The sequence below is a fragment of the Lissotriton helveticus genome, chromosome 7 (genome assembly GCF_964261635.1).
Source record: "Lissotriton helveticus chromosome 7, aLisHel1.1, whole genome shotgun sequence".
Lineage (NCBI taxonomy): Eukaryota > Metazoa > Chordata > Amphibia > Caudata > Salamandridae > Lissotriton > Lissotriton helveticus.
The window spans coordinates 397,151,004-397,170,241 of NC_136068.1; the positions used below are offsets into that span (position 1 = coordinate 397,151,004).

At 45.8% G+C, this 19,238-nt stretch overlaps 1 protein-coding gene and 1 pseudogene across 5 annotated transcripts in view; both read right to left on the reverse strand.

The window, feature by feature from the left end:
• The window catches only part of MTO1 (mitochondrial tRNA translation optimization 1), a 569,440-nt gene that overhangs the window by 205,712 nt on the left and 344,490 nt on the right, over window positions 1-19,238 (reverse strand). The window lies entirely within an intron of this gene.
• On the reverse strand, window positions 8,111-9,308 carry LOC144766783 (dnaJ homolog subfamily A member 4 pseudogene; annotated as a pseudogene).

The following is a 19,238-nucleotide window of genomic DNA, read 5'->3' on the forward strand; positions in this document are numbered from 1 at the left end:
CTCAATGCCATCTTAAGCTTAGCTTTATCCTCTTGAGAACATTGCTTGTGCCAAGATCGTCCCAAGTATTTGTAATGTTTCTTTAAGGCTAATACTGAATCACATAACCAGGGGGCCGGAAGGAGAGATTTGAATTTAATTCCTGGTTTCAATTGGAATTCTCAGCATAAAGTGGTGTGGATCCAATCGGCAACAGCACTTGCCAGAGTATCCACAGTCTCTTCTAACTCAGGCTTAGAATCTTGGAGATAAGTACAGAAAATGGTGGGATTGCATGTGGACCATATAAAACGGGTCATACAACCTGGAGCAGACTTGCTTGCCTCAATACCCCAAATTGAAACATGGACAGCAAAATGATCAGACCAAATAAGGGGTATCAAAGAATCTACCAATGCATGTAATAGGTTAGAAAAAATAGGATTTAATAAATGTCCCTTTCTATGAGTGGGTGCACCGACTAGAAGCTGCAGGCCCAGAACGTTAAAATCTACAATAAGGGAGAAGGCTCAATTGCAATTAGAATTGTCAAAATGAATAATAAAATCACCCAAATATTAAAATTGGCACATTTAAGAACGTAGGGGGATAAAGCCCCCACCACCAAATAGCTCCACCTACCAGCAGATCCTGGTGGACGGTAGATCAACGAGCCAGACAAGCGCGGTAAAACTGGGCAAGCAATGTCGGTTAAAAACATATAGAACTTTAAAAAGTAAATCGTTCCCCCACACTAACACATTGCAATAAGCTGCCTCAGTGCTTATATTAGTCGCACTGTTTACTGGGTACATCCTTATTTATGAAGCGTGTAGATTGCCCTTCGTTCCCAAAATTAACCTATCCATTGTAAGAGTAGACTTTTTCAGGTGATCAAAGACCTAATCTTTCACCACACACAGCAGCTGCATAATATTTTTTTATTTGGGGTGTGATTTCCCACTCATATGTGGATCTCTGACACTTATTCAACACAATCCTTTGGGCACCTTTTGTCCAGAGCAGCTACCTGACCATGGCATCTACATTTTGGAAGAACCTATCAGAGACAGCTTGTGGTATGTTTTGCAATATGTACAAGAATCTTGGCAGATGAATCATTTTAAAAAATCATCCCTGCCCACCCATCACATTTTTGTTTTCCTCAGTGCGATGCATAAAGTGCCCTGGGTATGCCTAGACATTGTTCTGGGGTTTCTTGTGTTCCAATCTGGAGGACACCTGACATGGTAGTTCAAACTGGACTTTTCCTATCAGAGAGGGACCAAAGCTGATTTGCACATGGCTGATGTATATTTAGAGATGCATAACTCCCCTGATGTTGAAACCACTGTCTTCCCGTTACGCAACTTAAGTGACCTCATCTACCACCTTGCATGCGGTACCAACAGAATGTGTCAGACCATCAAGAAACATGGGTTAAGAACCTGCAGAACAGAAAATCTAATCTGTTTCTGAAACATGGGGATAATATCCTAAATATCAGATTCTCTGAGGAGGCGCAAGATCACACATGCAGATTGTGTCCAGAACAGTCCCATTGATTGACAATACCGGAGTCAAAATGAGGTTTAACTTCTGCCTATTGCTAGAGAACCCCCCCAAACAAGTAGGGTCAGGGTGTGCTCATAATAGTCCATGACCAGTACCAGGTACCTTTTTTCACCGGCCAGTAAGAGAATCACTAGAATAAATGGACTCCCGACCTCCTCAGAGAAGCTTCCACCACTTAAGTGAAGACAAAGGGGCTGTTGTGAGACCAGATCCTAAGACACAAATTGGTAGTGATGGTATGCACCCTGAACTAATCTCCAACATTTCAAGCTGCTAGTTACTAAGGATCATGTTACGTATCTTGTAAGCATCTATTCGTAGCATGTAGTACTTCAGATTCACATGCTATGCATACTCTTGCCATCTAAGGTTGGGTCTGGACCTTGCAAGTTGTTTTTCTCACGGAGGTTTTATGATCGGTGTAGGCAAGTAGAATCTGCTTTTATAGTTGCCCCCACTTTTTGCTGGTGTTATTCTGTTTTCTGACTAGTCTGACTGGGATCCTGCTAATCAGGGACCCAGTCACTGTGCTTCCTCCTTAAATTTGTTATGGTAAGTACCACAATTGGCTACGGGTGTATCCTAGTAAGTTCCCAGTATTCAATACTAAGGTACCCAGGGAGGGGGCGTGGCCTGCAGGGGCAATATGGCAATCGCGTTTTGAGCTTGCTCCGCCAGTTATCCCCTTAATCTGACACATTTCTCCCCTTTAATGCACCATCCATGGTACGGCGTAGTAGCGACCGGTGTGTGAGTCCCCCAGAACTTCATGAACAGACGACATCGCTGTGGCAGCTAGAGGATCAGGAACTGAGGCAGTGACTTGAATCAGGAAGCTGGAAGCGGGCGCCCTGCAGGGAGCCTGCGGACTTGCTCGTGGGCGGGCGCAACCCCCACCTCAACAGGCGAACAGTGGCAAAGAGTGGTGCGGCCTGCTCCCCCCGCAAGCATCAACAATGGAGGTGGGAATGGCACACAGCAATATCTGACAAGTTGCTGGGCGAGCAGCACTGCGCAACTAGAAATCGGACCTAGGCCCGTCTGGTCTGTCTGAGGAGGGAGTGCGGGGGCGGCTGCAGGGCACCGAGGTGAGGAACCGCGGAGGACGTAGGTGTGGATCACGACGCCTAAGGCCGTCTGGTAGGAGAGAAGACGAGTGGCGCTGTACTGCAGAAGCGTGACCAAGACCCGAGGGGAGGCCTGGGCTAAGGAGGTGTGTGATGTCCGGAGTGCTGTGAGCAGGCCGCAGTGATCACCTGTGGGCCACCTTAAGTTGGGCAGGGGAGGCCGGGGCCCAACTTGCTCTGAACATAGACTGGTGGCAGTAAGGCGTGCAGACACAAGAGTTTCCGGGTGGGGCCTGAGCCTTGAAGCGCTTGAACTTATTTGCAGCAGCTGGTTGCGCTGCCATGGGAGTTGCCTGCCTAGGATGAGAAGAGGGGAAAAAAATGCCTGTAGGCCTGTCACAAACTACTGTATAGAAACGGAAGATGGGTCTGGAGGAGCACTAGGAGTTAATATCCCACATGAACGCAGGTGCTAATAGAACGCTGCAAGCGGTCTATATTTGCAGAGATGGGCGCATGACTGTGTGTTATAGACATTCTAAAAGATAAGAAGGAGCCACGTCATGAAGAGATCTGGCGGGAGGAGTGTTCGAATATTATTGCTGCAACGTCTTTAGTATTAGTGCTGGCTATGGTCAGAGGACAGTGTATGCTTTCAGATCTGGTAATATGTGCACGCACAGCTGATTGGTGAAAGAGATGGAATAAAGGCTTCCGTCAGAAGACACTCATATGCTAGCAGACTACAGTGTAACGCACTGGATTCAGACGTAGGCTTGACAGTCTGGTGTACGACGGGCTGGTTGAAGTGGCTGTCTGGGTCCCACCTTTCTTCGAAGGGGAGCCATGGACCCCTGATAACAGACACTAGTCTACAGCTGTAGAGTGATTTTGTGAGGGGCCTGAGATATACTCCTGGGCCTTCCAAGCGGGGACCTTGTAAGGGGCCCACTGTGGTGCGCTCACTGAATGACACAATACAGCAAATAGTGACGACTCTGTGATTTTACTTCTTTGCCAAGCGAGGAGTGCTGTGGCAGCATGTGTGCTTTGGAAAACTTATCAGAGCAGATGGGTCGCACTAAGGGAACTGGGTCGAGGTCCTCCTCGAAGGTTACTGGTATGGCTGATGTGGATGAAACCTCCCTAATGATCGATTTGACGCCATCTTGAATGCTATAGAGAGATCCAGGGAGTCGATGGAATCCAAAATGGATAAAGTTGCACTAGATCTCACAATACTACATGCGGATCACCGGAAATTAAAGGACAGAGTTACGGCTGTGGAACAGGATGTTACTGAATTGAAGCCCACCACTGATTTCCTGGAGAAACAGTAAAATGCACATGAAGCCAGGATACAATATCTTGAAGACCGAGTGGACGATGCAGAGGGTCGCTCCAGGAGGAAAAATATCCTCCTGATTGGGCAGCCAGAGGGTGCTGAGGGTAAAGATACAGTAGCCTTCCTGGAAAACTGGCTTAAAGATCTGCTGCCCGCCTCTTCCTTCTCTCCTTTCTTCATTATGGAAAGAGCGCACAGCATTCCGGGCAGAAGGCCGGCGCCTGGTGCCGGGGCGCGCCCACTTATATTTAAATTGCTGCACTTTAGGGACAGAGATAGGATCCTGCATGAGACTAGGAAGATGTTGGAGATCAAGATCGACAATGTTAGGGTCCTCTTCTACCCAGACTATGCAATAAGAGTTCAGAGTCAAAGTGGATCCTTCCTACAAGTCAAACAAAAGCTTAGACAACTGAGCAGTGCATATTCGCTGCTGTACCCAGCAAGACTTCATGTGGTCTCTGAGGGTAAAACGAGATTTTTGATATGCCACAAGACACCTTGGACTGGCTGGAAACCACAGGCCAGTTCACTGGCCCCAGGCTGTCTGGCATACCTGGCAATAGGAGTAGGGAGATAGGAGTAATGAGGATTTCGCCGTAGATTGCTCAGGAGACAGGGCCCCAATTGGTCAGTAGCACCAGGTCCGGAGCCCCCTTTTCTAGCGAGTCAGTATTGATAGTAGGTGAATTGCCAGACACCACAGGCTTTAAACATTCAGTACAAGGTGTAGTTATAGGTATATGTGAAAAAGAGTGCAGTAACCAAGCACCTTGGATAATGGTGAAAACCTGACAGCTGACGTTTAGAAAACATGGAAAGCAGTGTTATGAGCCCCAATGTACCCCAATATAGGCCTAGGTAGCTAGACAACCTTTTACTTATATTCGTCCTGCCTTGTTCTACATAACGGTACGGACGCTGACCTTTTACCTAGTTAGGAGCTGAATAAATGTTTTGTGGTTTTCTTCGAAAACTAGCCTTATTTGTTATGCATGAGGATTTCTTAGTATCACGCAGCAGGATTACAATCTTCTGTAAAATAACTCTGTACAAAAGTCACTGCTATCGTCATCCTTGGATGAAAGGCCCACAGTACCATTATGCATCTAGGTGGATACATACTAGGTTCACTTCGATAGGGTCGGCATAGTAGGAGTATGCCTGATTATTGCTATGTATCTATATGCCTGCATATATTGACTGTTTTAGCACCATGGTAGAATTCTACCTTTTATTTATCTGTTGGTGCTTACAACTTTATATATCTGTTTCTATATAATGGTTGTTGCAGCACACATATTATTTACACCTGAGTGAGCACGAGTGATTGAGCAAAATGTGCTGTACTGTTTCCACGATCCCTGAGGGGGTCAGGGTTGTCATGTTCGATAGTTGCCAGAAACGATTTGCTCCTTGGTAAGGGCGGCTTATAGTGGCACTGTGAGCTAGCTGGTCTGCAGTATAACATATCATTTGAGGGTGTCTGGAATCAGTCTGGACACCAATCCCATAATTTATATTGTCTAAACGCACAGATCCTATATAGATTTATAGGAACGACACTATATGGCGCCCCCAACATTGGCTTGTTTCTTATTTAACGGTCAAATCTGAGTAGTTCTGTTGTGATTTCTCAGAGACCCCTACTCACATGTACCCAGAGACATCTGGAGTGGGAAGGGAAAATCTGCCCTATCTGAGTAGGCATATCCTATGTATTGGCTGTAGGTATGTTCAAACTTGAAAGATTATAGTTCCCCGTATTGCGCAAAACCTTATCTCTATTACCTTACAATTCCTTTCACATTGTCTGTCCAAGAAAGTGCTGCAAATGCAGGGGAAGCTGAGCAGGAAGGTGCTCTAAACATTTCACAAAAATTGCAGACATGCACTCACTATGAAATTAGTAGATTATAGAATCCCAGCATTGGGTGGGACGGTTACTTTTGTGATTGAGCCACATGAGGCATTCAGGACCGAAGTATTCTATTCTTGGATTAAATTCCCACCGCAGTTGCACACACACATTTGTTTCATACTTACATTCCAGATGAGACACCCGAAGAATATAATCCATACGAGTACACGGAAGTCCTGTTAACTTACCAGAAGCATATAAACTGGTTTAAAGGCGCCCTTACACATACCAAAGAAAAAGTAAGACTTGGTCCAATCAGCAGAGACGGAGTGATGTCACCAGTCGTAGCTGCTTACACACCTCATCCAGAAATTGACACATTGCCAGCAGCAGACTTGCGTCCATTTTACAAAGAATGAATAAAGCTATACAGAAATCTTATACAATTTGTAATGTAAACACTTACTATTCAACCTACAAGAGTCACTCAAGCTGGTCAGATACAAGGGACTGCAACAAAAATCACCCCACAAAAACACAAAACGCAATTATGAGAAGAACGCCCACTAGACTTGAGCAAATGCCATTCTGGATAGCACAGAAAATTACACAGTTAGAGACAGTGTTTCCACACACTGGCCCACAAGAAAAATACAGAATACTGACAATTTGCTTGCCAATGGGGATAGCTCCCCTGATAGAGGATTGTACCTCTTGGGGTACAGTTTTCACTGCCGTTTACACCAGAACTCATGGTATTCCCTCAATAGCTGTGATACCAGAAGTATTAAGACAAATACAGAATGAGTACGGAGCAGAACCTGCTCTGAACTTGGGGATGAAATTATTCAGCAATTTTTCCAAGGCATCTACAATTATGTTAGCAAACATAAATGGGGAAGCAGAAGCGGTGGCTATATACCAACGCCTGAGGGAATGCACTCCTGCACAACAGGAGCAACAATTACCTAAAATGATCGAAGATACATATACCGAATTAGGTAGAGATAATTTAGGAGCTAGAGCTACAAAACCACAAGTAATGGGTAGTCCTGAAAAGATAACTCCAAGCAAGCACCTGATTCTTCAAAAAAGAAATGGGATAATACTCAACAGAAAAGTAGAAAGAATAGGTCACAATCTAGGGGTGGGTCTCCTCAACATTAGCCCTCCGAAAGGAGGTAGAACCTTAGAAATCATGATAACATTAAAAAACCTGACAGGTATCAGGATACTGATACACATTCCTCTCGTTCCTTTCAGGGGTCATCAAAAAACGCTGAGAGGGAAGGATGGTCAGAACACAGATCAGAAAAACGAATAAAGTCCAAAGATACACATCGTACTTCGTACTATAATATCAAAAGAGAAGATAAACCCAAATCAAAACCTCAATTTAAAAAGAAGAAAGTAGCTGGCCTTAAAGTAAGGAATGCCCAGGCTGTTTAGGACTCAATTTCTGAACGGGGAATGGGCTCTGACGATGCTAGACAGCGTAGCAGAAGTAACAATAGAGCACCAGAACCTGGTGGAATTTCTGGTGACAGCGACGTTGAATGAACATGGTGACACCTGATACTAGGGTAAGTGTCCCAAACCCATTATACAAAATAACAATGGAGGGGGACAAACTCAGGAAAGTTAAAGGTCTCTTTTGGGAAAACCTGAGTTTTGGTTATGACATTCTTTTGTCTGAAAAAGATTGGCCACCCGAGTTTTTTATGCATTGCCCAAAAAGACAAATTGTAATTTTACCAGCTTTCTCTAACCTCGTTCCAGAATCACTAAAACACTTAATATGTGCAGAAGTGGGCCGTAGCACTAGCTCCTACATTATACCGCAATCAAGTAGGATGGGATGCTGAGTCACCTCACCATGTATTCCCAGTAAAAACTACTCCAACTCCATGGAGACAAAGCCCCATAAAACAAGATGCGAAAAAACAAGTCAGAGAGCTCTTAGATCAACTTGAACACCAAGGTGTAATAGAGAATTGCACCTCTTCCATGAATAATCCTTTGTTTCACGTAATGAAACACGATAATACGTTGTTTTTAAAAATAAATATTTACAATTTATTCAGTGAAAAAAGAAGCGTCTCACTCAAGTTTCACTCTCATTTTAACATCGCACTTAATTTAGGTCCCAGAACAAATGAACAAAGGAAAATATTAATATACAACTACATACATACAAATAATTACAATTTCACAAGTGCATAAAAAAAACTTAAAACGGGTAAAATGCATAGTCTCTTTGAGTTCGCTTCAAGTCTTTGTACATTAGGATGTTTAACATTGCGCACCTCCTCTAGGTTCGTCATGCCCATCTTCCTCATCATACACATTATTGCTGCAGCCATAGCGCCTTTCATTCGGATTGTAATCTGTTAGATCCACCTCTTCTGCATCATCTATGATCATCATCTCCTGCCTTGGGGAAGAAGGGATTCCAACAGCTGTAGTTTTCCCAAGGGAAGCCAGAAGTTTTCAAGGAAATGAACCATGAAGTGTATGATCAAAATTCCCCTCTTGAAAGGATCCCTGTAGATGGGCATGCCTTCATTAAACACAAACTTTAAACTGCCATGCTTTATTACTTCCCCTTGCCTTGAAGTGATCACAAGCATGCAATTATCCATCATCTGTATTGTCCTGTTACATCCACACAGAGCTTCAACAAGATCAATATCAATTTTCATTATTAAGTTATCTTCTTGTCGCCTGAAACAATGGTGATCTTGTTGATCCAAAAAAATTATGACGTCCCCAGCTTCCTGACCAGGCTCTTGATCTCCTTCACCATGGAAGGTTATGGTCTGTCCATCTTTCATATGTTTATCTATGTGGACTTCAAGGATCTTTTTTCACCGGTTAATCTTCCTCCCATTACAGGTTTTTCACCGGTCCTTTGGGTTAATGCGTTTCCCTTGGCCTGACACTCTGAACACATAGTCTGAATTTGCTGCACCATGCCTGGTCTAAGTTGCTGGATGTGAACCTCAATTCCTCAACCTTTGCAAACACTGCACTTCTCTACAGCTCCTTTCTTCCCTCCTCGCCCTTCACATTTATCACAAATTACATACTTCTGAAGATCCAATTTTCTTGCAGCTCCATTATACAGATCTTCCAGTGTCACAGACAGCTGATGAACAACATCCTTGCCTCGTTTCTCTCTATTCATCCGACTTCCACCACCACAGAACATATTGACGATATCCATCAGTGAGGAGAAGCCACCTCCACCAATGCCTCCTTCTTTAATAGCCTGCTCCCCTCCCTGGTCATAGAGGTCTCGCTTCTTCTGGTCGGAAAGAACTTCATAGGCCTGGGATATAAGTTTGAACTTTTCGCCCTCATTAGGGTTTTTGTCAGGATGGTATTTCAGTGCCAACTTCCTGTATGCCTTCTTTATTTCATCAGCGCTGGCTTGGGGCTTGACCCCTAGGCTGTCGTAGTACCCAGTTTCTTTCACCATCTTAAGTCTTTGTCTGACTTTCTTGAATTGCCAATGATCTTCTGCCGCACCTTTTCAGAATATTCTTATGAAGTTCTCCCTTAGCACAATGAGCCGAAGCCTCGCTGGTTAAAGCTAGGAATGTTTATTACAGGCTGTGGTTCGACTCCTCTCCTTGACTCGCCCACTGCTCGCGCTCTGTCTGACGGACTACAGGCATTTGAACACATCCACAAACACATTTGCAGTACAGAATGCACACAGTGCTGCATTGATGAATGACATTGTGCAGAAAAATACAAAACAACCCTAGATATCTCAAATGGATTCTTCTGCCAAAATATAGAGCCTGAAAGCAGATATTTTCAGCCCTAGGCTCTCACTGTCAATTTTGTCGACTGCCCCAAGGGTACAGAATAGCCCCGGGTTGTTCACAGCAAGGGTAACAGAGTTGCTTCAAACTTTTGATGAAGAGGCATTGTCCTATGTAGATGATATTTATCTGACGGATGATGAATTATTGATCCCTTGACCCGGGTGAACAACATCATTTTAGAATGCTCTGAGGGCAATAGATTTAACTAAAAAAAAAAAAAACGAAAATTGCCCACCTCAAAGTCCTATTTTTGGGATATGAGCTTTCAAGTGAAGGGAAAAGACTAGCAGCTAACTTTTTATAAAAGTGTGCGCTGCTCCAACCTCCAAAGACTCAGAAAAATGTAGAATCCATTTTAGGATTCCTAAATTTTGGCAGTACATACATTTTAGATTACGCTGAAAAAGTAAAGCTTTTCTACTACTTAATCTGACCTGATTTTTCAGTTCACCATTGGACACAGGAGCAGTCAGAAATCCATTGTTCCTTACAAGCTGACATGATAGCTCCCAAACACTTACACACATGTGTAAACACCACAAATTTGGTGATTCGTGTAGCGGCGTGTCATTCCGGGTACACCTACCTAACCTTCAACAAAGGCGAAACTGTATCTATTGCATACAAATCTCACCTGTACACAAACACAGAGATGCGCTTTGCATCCACTGAAAAGATTCTAGCAGCAGTACAGACTGCTGTAGGGAGAGAAGGAGCACTGGCACAGGGGGAACAAATAATTGCCGTGACTCCTGTACCTGCCTTAGAGGCAGTTACAAAAGCTAGCATTTCAAATGCAAAAGCACTGCATCCACGATGGATACAATGGGCTAATTCTCTCACTGCAACAGATGTAGACTACAAATTCGATTCTACACTAAAACACAAGCATTTCTACAGTGCGAACAAGAATATCCTTTACCGAATGAAATAATGCCTCTAGATCAGTATGAATACATCATTTACACTGACAGGTCTGCTCAGCCTGCCATAGGAAGTAAACATCAGTACAGCACCGCATATGCGATTGTAAAGGGTCGTATGTGGGATGGCAAGTTCCATCCTAACAATATACAGACACAGTCTCTAGGAGATTGCATGGCTCAGCTTGCAGAACTAAAAGCCCTAGTAATGGCACTCAAAAATACGGATCGAGAATTCCCCACACTTATTTTGTGCTATTAATTTAATTGTGTCCTGTCATACAATGAATAAGTTCACTACTGGGGTCAGAATGTTTTTAAAGAATCAAAAGGTTGCACAATAAAGCACATGTTGATGTGGGAACAGGTGGCAGAGCTGAAAAAAACTTGCAGAGGGCTCACGTGATTCATATGCTGAGTCATCAATGTGTTGACATGCACGTTGAAGAGAATTCATTGGCTGATGAAGCCGCCAAGGCAAAAGTGCAAACTGCTGCCGTAGCTGCAATCACTCTTTCTCACACCAGAATAGACGGAGACATAATGGTAGCTGTCATCGCTCCACGCCAAAACAGCTTAGCCTTTCCAAAAGGCTTTCCACTCAAGTACTCCTACAATGTTAGATGAGCAAAATATTCTGTATGCTTAAATTCCAGTAGTGGGGGATAGAGTAATGCCAAATATGGATCGCAGATTAGGTTCATTCTAGCGGCAAACGTGGGTCTGGGTTCAGCACACGCAGAGATTACTGCGACTGTTTCACTATTGAAACACCGCTATTGGTGGCTACGTCTAACGAAACAGACAAAAGCATTTGTCCTTAAGTGCAACATCTGTCAGCAGCTGAAGGGTTCCACCATAGCACTCCCACCGCAAACATCACTACTGATATCAGACAGACCTCTCGCTTGTGTCTATTTGGACCTCCCTTACAATTCGATTGGGCTTACAGGTATATCTTGGTGGCAGTGGATTCATGCTCTAGATTCCTGTGGCTTTGGCCTCAGTGCTTGGCCGACACCCGAACTGTTATACATTAACATGTATAACTGTTAACATTTTGTAATGCAATATGGCCGCCGAGTAGGAGCTCTCTTGCAGAAGCTCCAGGGTAGGGGATAATCGCATCGATCAATATCACCCGTTTGACCCACCATCCACCGGCATCTTTCAACCTACAAGCAACATTATAAGTAACGGGATCCCATAAAGACAGAAGGTAATTTTTGCTCACCTGGACGACGTTCATCACTGCCTCGATTGGGACCGCTCTGCATCGCCGTTCCCCTCCTGGTTTGGGCGACTGAGGACGCAGGCCCACAGCTTCTTCCTGGAGACTTTTCCACCTCGCCGCTCGCCTCGGGGGCTGGACGCTCCTCCCGGCTGCTAACCTCTCGACGCAGAGATCAGTACTGCGGAGGGTTCCGGCCTGGAAGGCCACTGAGTTTTTGCCATCTGGTTCACGCTCACACTGCTGACGGTGAGTTCTTGGCGCCTCATCATTGCCGGGGATGCAGCCTTGCGCCACAGACGACGCAGTTGTCTGCCCAGCTCCACGCCGCGTCTCTGCCAGATTCGCCGCTCGTCTCTCCTCATGCGGACGGTGAGTTCTTGGCACCGCATCACTGCCGGGAATGCAGCCTTGCGCCACAGAAGACGCAGTTGTCTGCCCAGCTCCACGCCGCTTCTCTGCCTGATGCGCCGCTCGTCTCTCCTCATGGGGGCCCAGAAATTGAACTTCGACCTCAGCATCCTTAACGCACTGCTGGTCTGCGATCATCCCCTGCAATAATAATGATGCAGCCCCTTCTCCGCCGACAACTCTCCTAGATGAGGGCCTCGAAACCACAACAACGCCTCACCACTGCCTTTTATGACAGAGCGCCTTGAGGCTTCTTCGTCACCGCCACCTCCCCTGACTGAGCGTTTACGAACCACAAAGCGCCTCACGCACTGCCTCGTAGGACGTAGCGCCTCGAGGCATCAAAGTGCCTCGGAACCTTCAGTAAGTCCGCTCACTCGGACTTGCCATTGCTCACTTTATGACTGGGACCAGACTGCCGAGGTTCCCAGCAGGAAATTTAGTTAATTGTTGTGAACCCCCCACCAGCACCGATCGGGGCCTGCCTCACTAAGGCTGCCTTCTGCCTTCGCCCAGCATCGCTTCATTTGCTGTTATGATGCGAGTGGAGACACGTGAAGGAGCGCTATTTTATTAGTGGCTTTGAGGTAGGGAGACCAACTGGGCTAATGTGAATTAGAGGAGTTGAGGCAGTGCTAAAAGGTGTGGTAGATGCACGGTTGCGACATAACTGTGTGATCTCTTGGTTGTCTTGGTTGTTTTGGAGCTAATCATGTCCACCCTTTAAAAAGTCCAACAAAATGGCATCTAGCCGGGGTCTGAAGCCTTCTAGGCTCCTCAAGATTGACGCGTAGCCAACAGAGAGGAAAAAAAAAGAACAGTGCCCCTTTCTACAGCAACACCCCTGATTTCTCTTCTCTGTGAACTTATACTGATCCAGTCCTCGATCCAGTCCTTCAGACCATTCCTTAGCCTGGAGCTCCCCCTAATGGCCTTACCCTAATATCCAGCCTCCCCCTGTCTCCAGCATCTCTGTCATATTGAGGCCTAGCCGAACTCCCCTCTCACCTAGCTCACCTAGGCCACCTCCCCAACCCACCTCCATCCACTCCCTTCCACTCCCCAAAGCTCCCCCTAAACCTCTTTCCTGCACGCATGTCAATTGTCGGTCCGCTGTTCGACATGCCACTGAAATCTCTGAAACTATTCTTAGTGAATCCATCGACATCGCGTTCCTAACGGAAACCTGGCTCAATGACCACTAGACAAGCATCCTTGACCTCCTCGCCCCTGCGGGCTACTCTATTCTCAGAAAAGACCGGCCCATCCGAAAAGGCGGTGGTGTTGCCATCATCTTCAAATTGAAATTACAACTTTCCCTTGTGAATAACACTAATTACTCCGCCCTTGAATACCTCGAAGCTGAACTCAAAATTCACGGCTCCCAACCCATTCGCCTTCACAACATATATAACCCTCCCGGCAATACACATCCCTTCGTTGATGAGCTATCCGACCTTCTTACACAATCGTCACTTTCCAACTCCCAAAACATTTTCCTGGGAGACCTCAACCTCCATTGGAATGAGACCAATAACCCCTCTATCACCTTCCTATCCAACCTTCTCGAGATCAATAACCTTGAGCAACTTTGTAAATCTTCAACCCATTCCAAAGGAGCAATCCTAGATGCCATCATTACAAGCAAAGATCTAGCCGTCCTATCCAACATCGTTCCCATCGACTGGTCCGACCATCATCTCATTCTGTTCTCTATAGCGGTCACTGCCCTCCCCCCCCCACGAAAATCATTAAACCCATGAAACTGTCCAGAAATCTTAATAATATCCCCCCTGATTTACTGGAATCCAAAACTCCATGCCAAACTTCTCGCCATCCCTCCCTCACTGAACACGAATGAGCTTACAGAACACTACAACAAAGCAGTCATGGATACCCTGGACCTCCTGGCCCCGCTGAAGCTTAAAAACCAAAGAACCATTCCTTCCAAATCATGGTTTAATACTGAGCTTAATAATGAAAGACGCTCACTTAGACGGACAGAAAGAACGTGGAGACAGCACCCTACCCCTGTGCACCTAGCTCGCCTTAGACTTGCAAGATCATCTTACAAAAAACACATCTTTAAACAAAAAGCATCCTTTTTCCGAGCACAACTGGATCGAGCCAAAAATAGACCCAGAGAACTGTTTAACATTTTTCGCAATCAAACCTCATCCACTCCTCCTGTACTTCTGGCCTCGACCACTAGATGCGAAGAAATAGCCCTCTTTTTCTCTGAAAAAATTGCTAGAATAGAACAATCCTTCCTCCAGACTCCGACCCCTACCTCCATTTTGGACATCTCCCCTAACTCACCCGCATCCCTCCCACCCCCCCCCTGCTCCCTCCATGATCCTACATAACACTGATCTCCCGTTCCCCTCCATTCCTTCTACCCTCCACGATTCCAATCCCCCTAACACTCTCCTTAAAAATAACGCCGCCTGGCATAATTTCCAGCCAGTTACTGAAAGAGATGTCTTTGACATCATTGCGAAACTTAAACCCTCCTCCCACACCAAAGACCTCCCCCCTCTAAACTTGTCCAAAACCTCAAACAAATCATTGGCCCTTCCTGGACCTCGATCATGAACACTTCCCTAGCCACCGGCTGTGTCCCCACCTCCCTACAACTGGGCCAAATCACCCCCATTCTCAAAAACCCTACTACCAACCCTAATGACCTCAACAACCTCCGTCCTATTTCCAATCTGCCCCTTCTCTCGAAAGCCCTTGAAAAATGTGTCCTTCTTCAGCTTGACAGACACATTGAACTTTTTTACTTACTTGACCCCCTCCAATCAGGCTTCAGGAAAGGTTGCAGCACCGAAACCGCCATGCTTAATATTGTAGATGACATTCACCACTCCCTCGACAATGGCGAATCTAGCCTATTGATCCTCCTCGATCTCTCCGCAGCGTTCGATACCATTAACCATTCTGTTCTACTCAAAGTCCTTAGAGAACGATTCGGCCTTAATGGTATGACTCATATTTGGTTTGTTTCATACCTGCAACACCGTGCTCAACAAATTAAAATCCACAACTGCTTATCGAACCCCTCCCCGATTTCTCTAGGAGTTCCGCAAGGATCTATACTCTCTCCCTCTCTCTTTAACCTCTTCATGGAACCCCTCACCCTCATTCTCAAACAAGCAGGGATCAACTACCATCTTTACGCTGACGATACACAACTCTACCATATGATAAAAACCCATGCTGACATCCTCCACCTCAACAACACCCTCATCAAAATTCAAGCCTGGTTCCACTCGAACCACCTCAAACTTAACCCTAAAAATACTGAAATTATTCTTTTCTCCCCAAAAAACAACCAGCTCCCCATTCAAAATTGGATCACAGACCTTAATGCCCTCAACTGCCCCTTGTCCCTAGCCACCTCAGTCAAATCCTTGGGCATCTCCCTTGACAACCGCCTATCTCTCAACGTACACATCAAAAACTCTGCCAAAGGAGCCCTCTTTACCCTTCATAACCTTAAGAGAATTAAGCCCTTCATCCCAATTGATGATTTTAGACTAGCAGTTCAATCTCTTGTTCTATCGCGCATTGATTACGGCAATGCCATCCTCACCGGAATTCCCAAAACGCACCTGGCACCTCTAAAATCAGTGCTCAACCTCGCGGCCAGGCTTATCACAGACTGCAAACGATTTGACCACATCTCTCCCACCCTCAAAAGGCTCCCCATTGAAGGCAGATCCACTTATAAAACCGCCTGCATTACGCACAAAATCCTACACCAAAACACACCGACATACCTTGCTATCAAATTGACCAAAGCAGGCTGCACGCGATCCCTAAGAAGCTCTAACACCCTCCTACTTATCCCCCCTTCAGAAAAAGAATTCCACTCAGTCACGCTCCTTTTCAGGCAATGCCCCACTTATTTGGAATGCCCTCCCAACAGACCTCCGTTGTAACCCGTCCTACCCCAGCTTCAAAAAAGAACTCAAACGTCTTCTCCTCAATAAATACGGGGGCTTCTAATACCTCCCGAGTGGCCTCGCCCTCTTAGCATCCCCCCACCCAGCTGCTCCGCCTACGGCTAGTGACCCCCCTCCTGCCCCCCCTCTCCTTCCCTTCCCCTTCAATCTGATCACCTTACCTCCCCTCCTTGCCTCTCCTTTACCTCCCGTTCCTTACTACACTTTATGACCTTTAGTTTTCTTTCACGTTTTGGTCCTTCCTGCTCCTAGGTATACTATATCGATCCTTCCCACCAAACTGCGACCTCTATATTGTATATCTCATTGGGTTTAGCAATTGTTTTTAACTTTTTCATCTAGTTTAACCTTTATCCTATGTGGACTGCTCATTTATGAATCAACTTTCTGTACTTATACACACTGTACCTGTATATAAACACCTTTCTATTACAATTGTAAAGCGCTATGATACCTCTGGGTCCAGCCAGCACTATATAAAACCTCTAAAATAAATACAAATAAAATAAATAAAGGATTTGCAAGTCTTTATAGGGACATAAGCAATTGGCACATTATATTCTGACCATGGCCCCACATTTAGCTCTAAGGCTTACAAGTAATCCATGGGAAGTTTGGGTGTTACATTACAGTACTCATCTCTCTATCATCCCGAGGAAAGTGTGATAGTGGAGAGAAAAAAACAGGACTTAAAGCCATTCTTAACATCAAGGATATTAGGCTCGGTGGCAGTTGGGGCAATAATCTATATACGGTCCAGAGAGCAATTAATAACATTCCAAGAAGTTCTCTAGGAGGCCGCACTCCACATGAAGTCCTATTTGGGACGAGAATGTGGGTACCTGACCTCGATTGTGGCAGCACAATGGCGGACAAAAACCCATTTGACATCGATAACCCTTTGGCTGTTTTACAGGGACTCAATGAACTCCGGGCACCAAAAATGCAACGTCCAAGTAAAACACGTCCACTGGGGAAGTAAAATTAATAATGGCAAGACCTGCCTGGATCCCAAAAGTAGGGGATCTGGTCAGAGAAAAGATTGTGGACAAGAAAGAATTTGGGCCATCTTACAGAACACCTGTACCTGTCCTGGCTGTCGCAGAAACAAGAACAGTACTTCTTCTGCATCTTGCCAGTAAAAAAGAAAAGAGATTCATCTCCATTGATCTGATCAAACCACACAATGTGGCCGATACTGAATAGCAGGCTGTGTGGACTCCTTGGTAGCTACCTATCTCCTCTCGCTGCCATACAGGAGGTTCAGACAGAAAGACTGATAACGTTTGAAGATTCTACTCTACGAAGTAACTGAGCTGCCAATAATGGAATGGAACTCATGCCTATTGAAATTGAACAACAAAGCACAAATGAAACACAGATCTCAATTAGGCTAGATAGCTACATCAATGTGAATATGCCTCCAAAATGAGTCATCTGCCAGTTCAACAAAGCTGCTGAGCTACCAAAGATAGATCGAACTGCATCTGGCTATTTCATCGATTTTGATACCTTCTCTCTGGATCCGAGTGAACTCGAGTCACTGCCAGCCCCAGTTTCCCACAAGAAACAACTTCATGATTTCTACTTTTGCCTGAAAAAGACTTACTGTGTTTCTCCCTAGCTACAGCTTTAGATAGCACTTGGTACACTGTTCCTAGCCCTCTGGATAGGTTTAGGGACTGTCTTTTTCTGGCTTCTGAATGGACATTATTTCCCAGAACGCTCCGCAGTATCAGCTGGTTATTGAAACCACATAGGACATCTCATTGTGAACAAAGAGACCTGCTCTTTGTGAACATTACAGAAGTTCCTGTTCCTGAAGGAAAAGTTTGGGATAGAGTTTCATATGATGTATTTTGTCCCACTATACTTGTAAAAATACTGCATGTATTTAAAAGACATTTGAATGGTATCATCACCTCCAGTACATACTCCGACGATGTTGTTGGTGCAACAACATCAAGTGTTGCAAGGTTAAACACTTATAAGGTCCCAAAGGGGAGACCTATGCGCTATGCCAATGCTTGTTTTGAGTGAGTGGCTCGTGCAGGTATGCCACTATGAGGTAGAGATGCTGAAAGTGCTTTTACAGGAGCCCCTGAGACATTGCGCCTCTTCAAAATGTATCCTGGGTCTGGGATAATACTTCTAGCCCCTATTCCCATCTTCTCGCAACCAATGCATCCTTAAATATCCCATGTGCAGCTGGGGTTGACACTCCTATAACCCCTGCCCTCCAGTGACAGTTTAATTGACACGGGTGGTGGTGTGGGGTGGTGGACGTGGTGGTGGACGTGGTAGTGCTGGTGGACGTGGTAGTGGTGGTGGACGTGATGGTGGTGGACGTGGTGGTGGTGGATGTGGTAATGGTGGTGGACGTAATGGTGGTGGACGTAATGGTGATGGACGTGATGGTGGACATGATGGTGGTGGAGGTGATCGTGGTGGACGTGGTGGTGGTAGACATAGTGGATGTGGACGTGGTGGTGGACATGGTGGTGGTGGATGTGGACGTGGTGGTGGACATGGTGGTGGTGGATGTGGTTGTGGTGGTGGACGTGGTTGTGGTGGTGGACGTGATGGTGGACTTGGTGGTGGACGTGGTAGTGGACAAGGACATGTTGGTGGTGGACGTGGTGGTGGTGGACGTGGTGGTGGAGGTAGTAGACGTAGTGGTGGATGTGGTGTGGTGGACTGATGGTGGTGGACTTGGTGGTGGTGGACGTGGTGGCGGACATGGTGGTGGTGGACGTGGTGGTGGACATGGTGGTGGTGGTGGACATGGTGGTGGTGGTGGACGTAGTGTTGGAGGACATGGTGATGGTGGTGGATGTGGTGGTGGTGGATGTGGTGGTGGTGCATGTGGTGGTGGATGTGGTGGTGGTGGACGTGGTGGACATGGTGGTGAATGTGGTGGACATGGTGGTGAATGTGGTGGACATGGTGGTGGATATGGTGGTGTTGGATGTGGTCGTGGTGGACGTGGTGTTGGTGGACATGGTGTTGGAGGACATGGTGGTGGTGGTGGACGTGGAC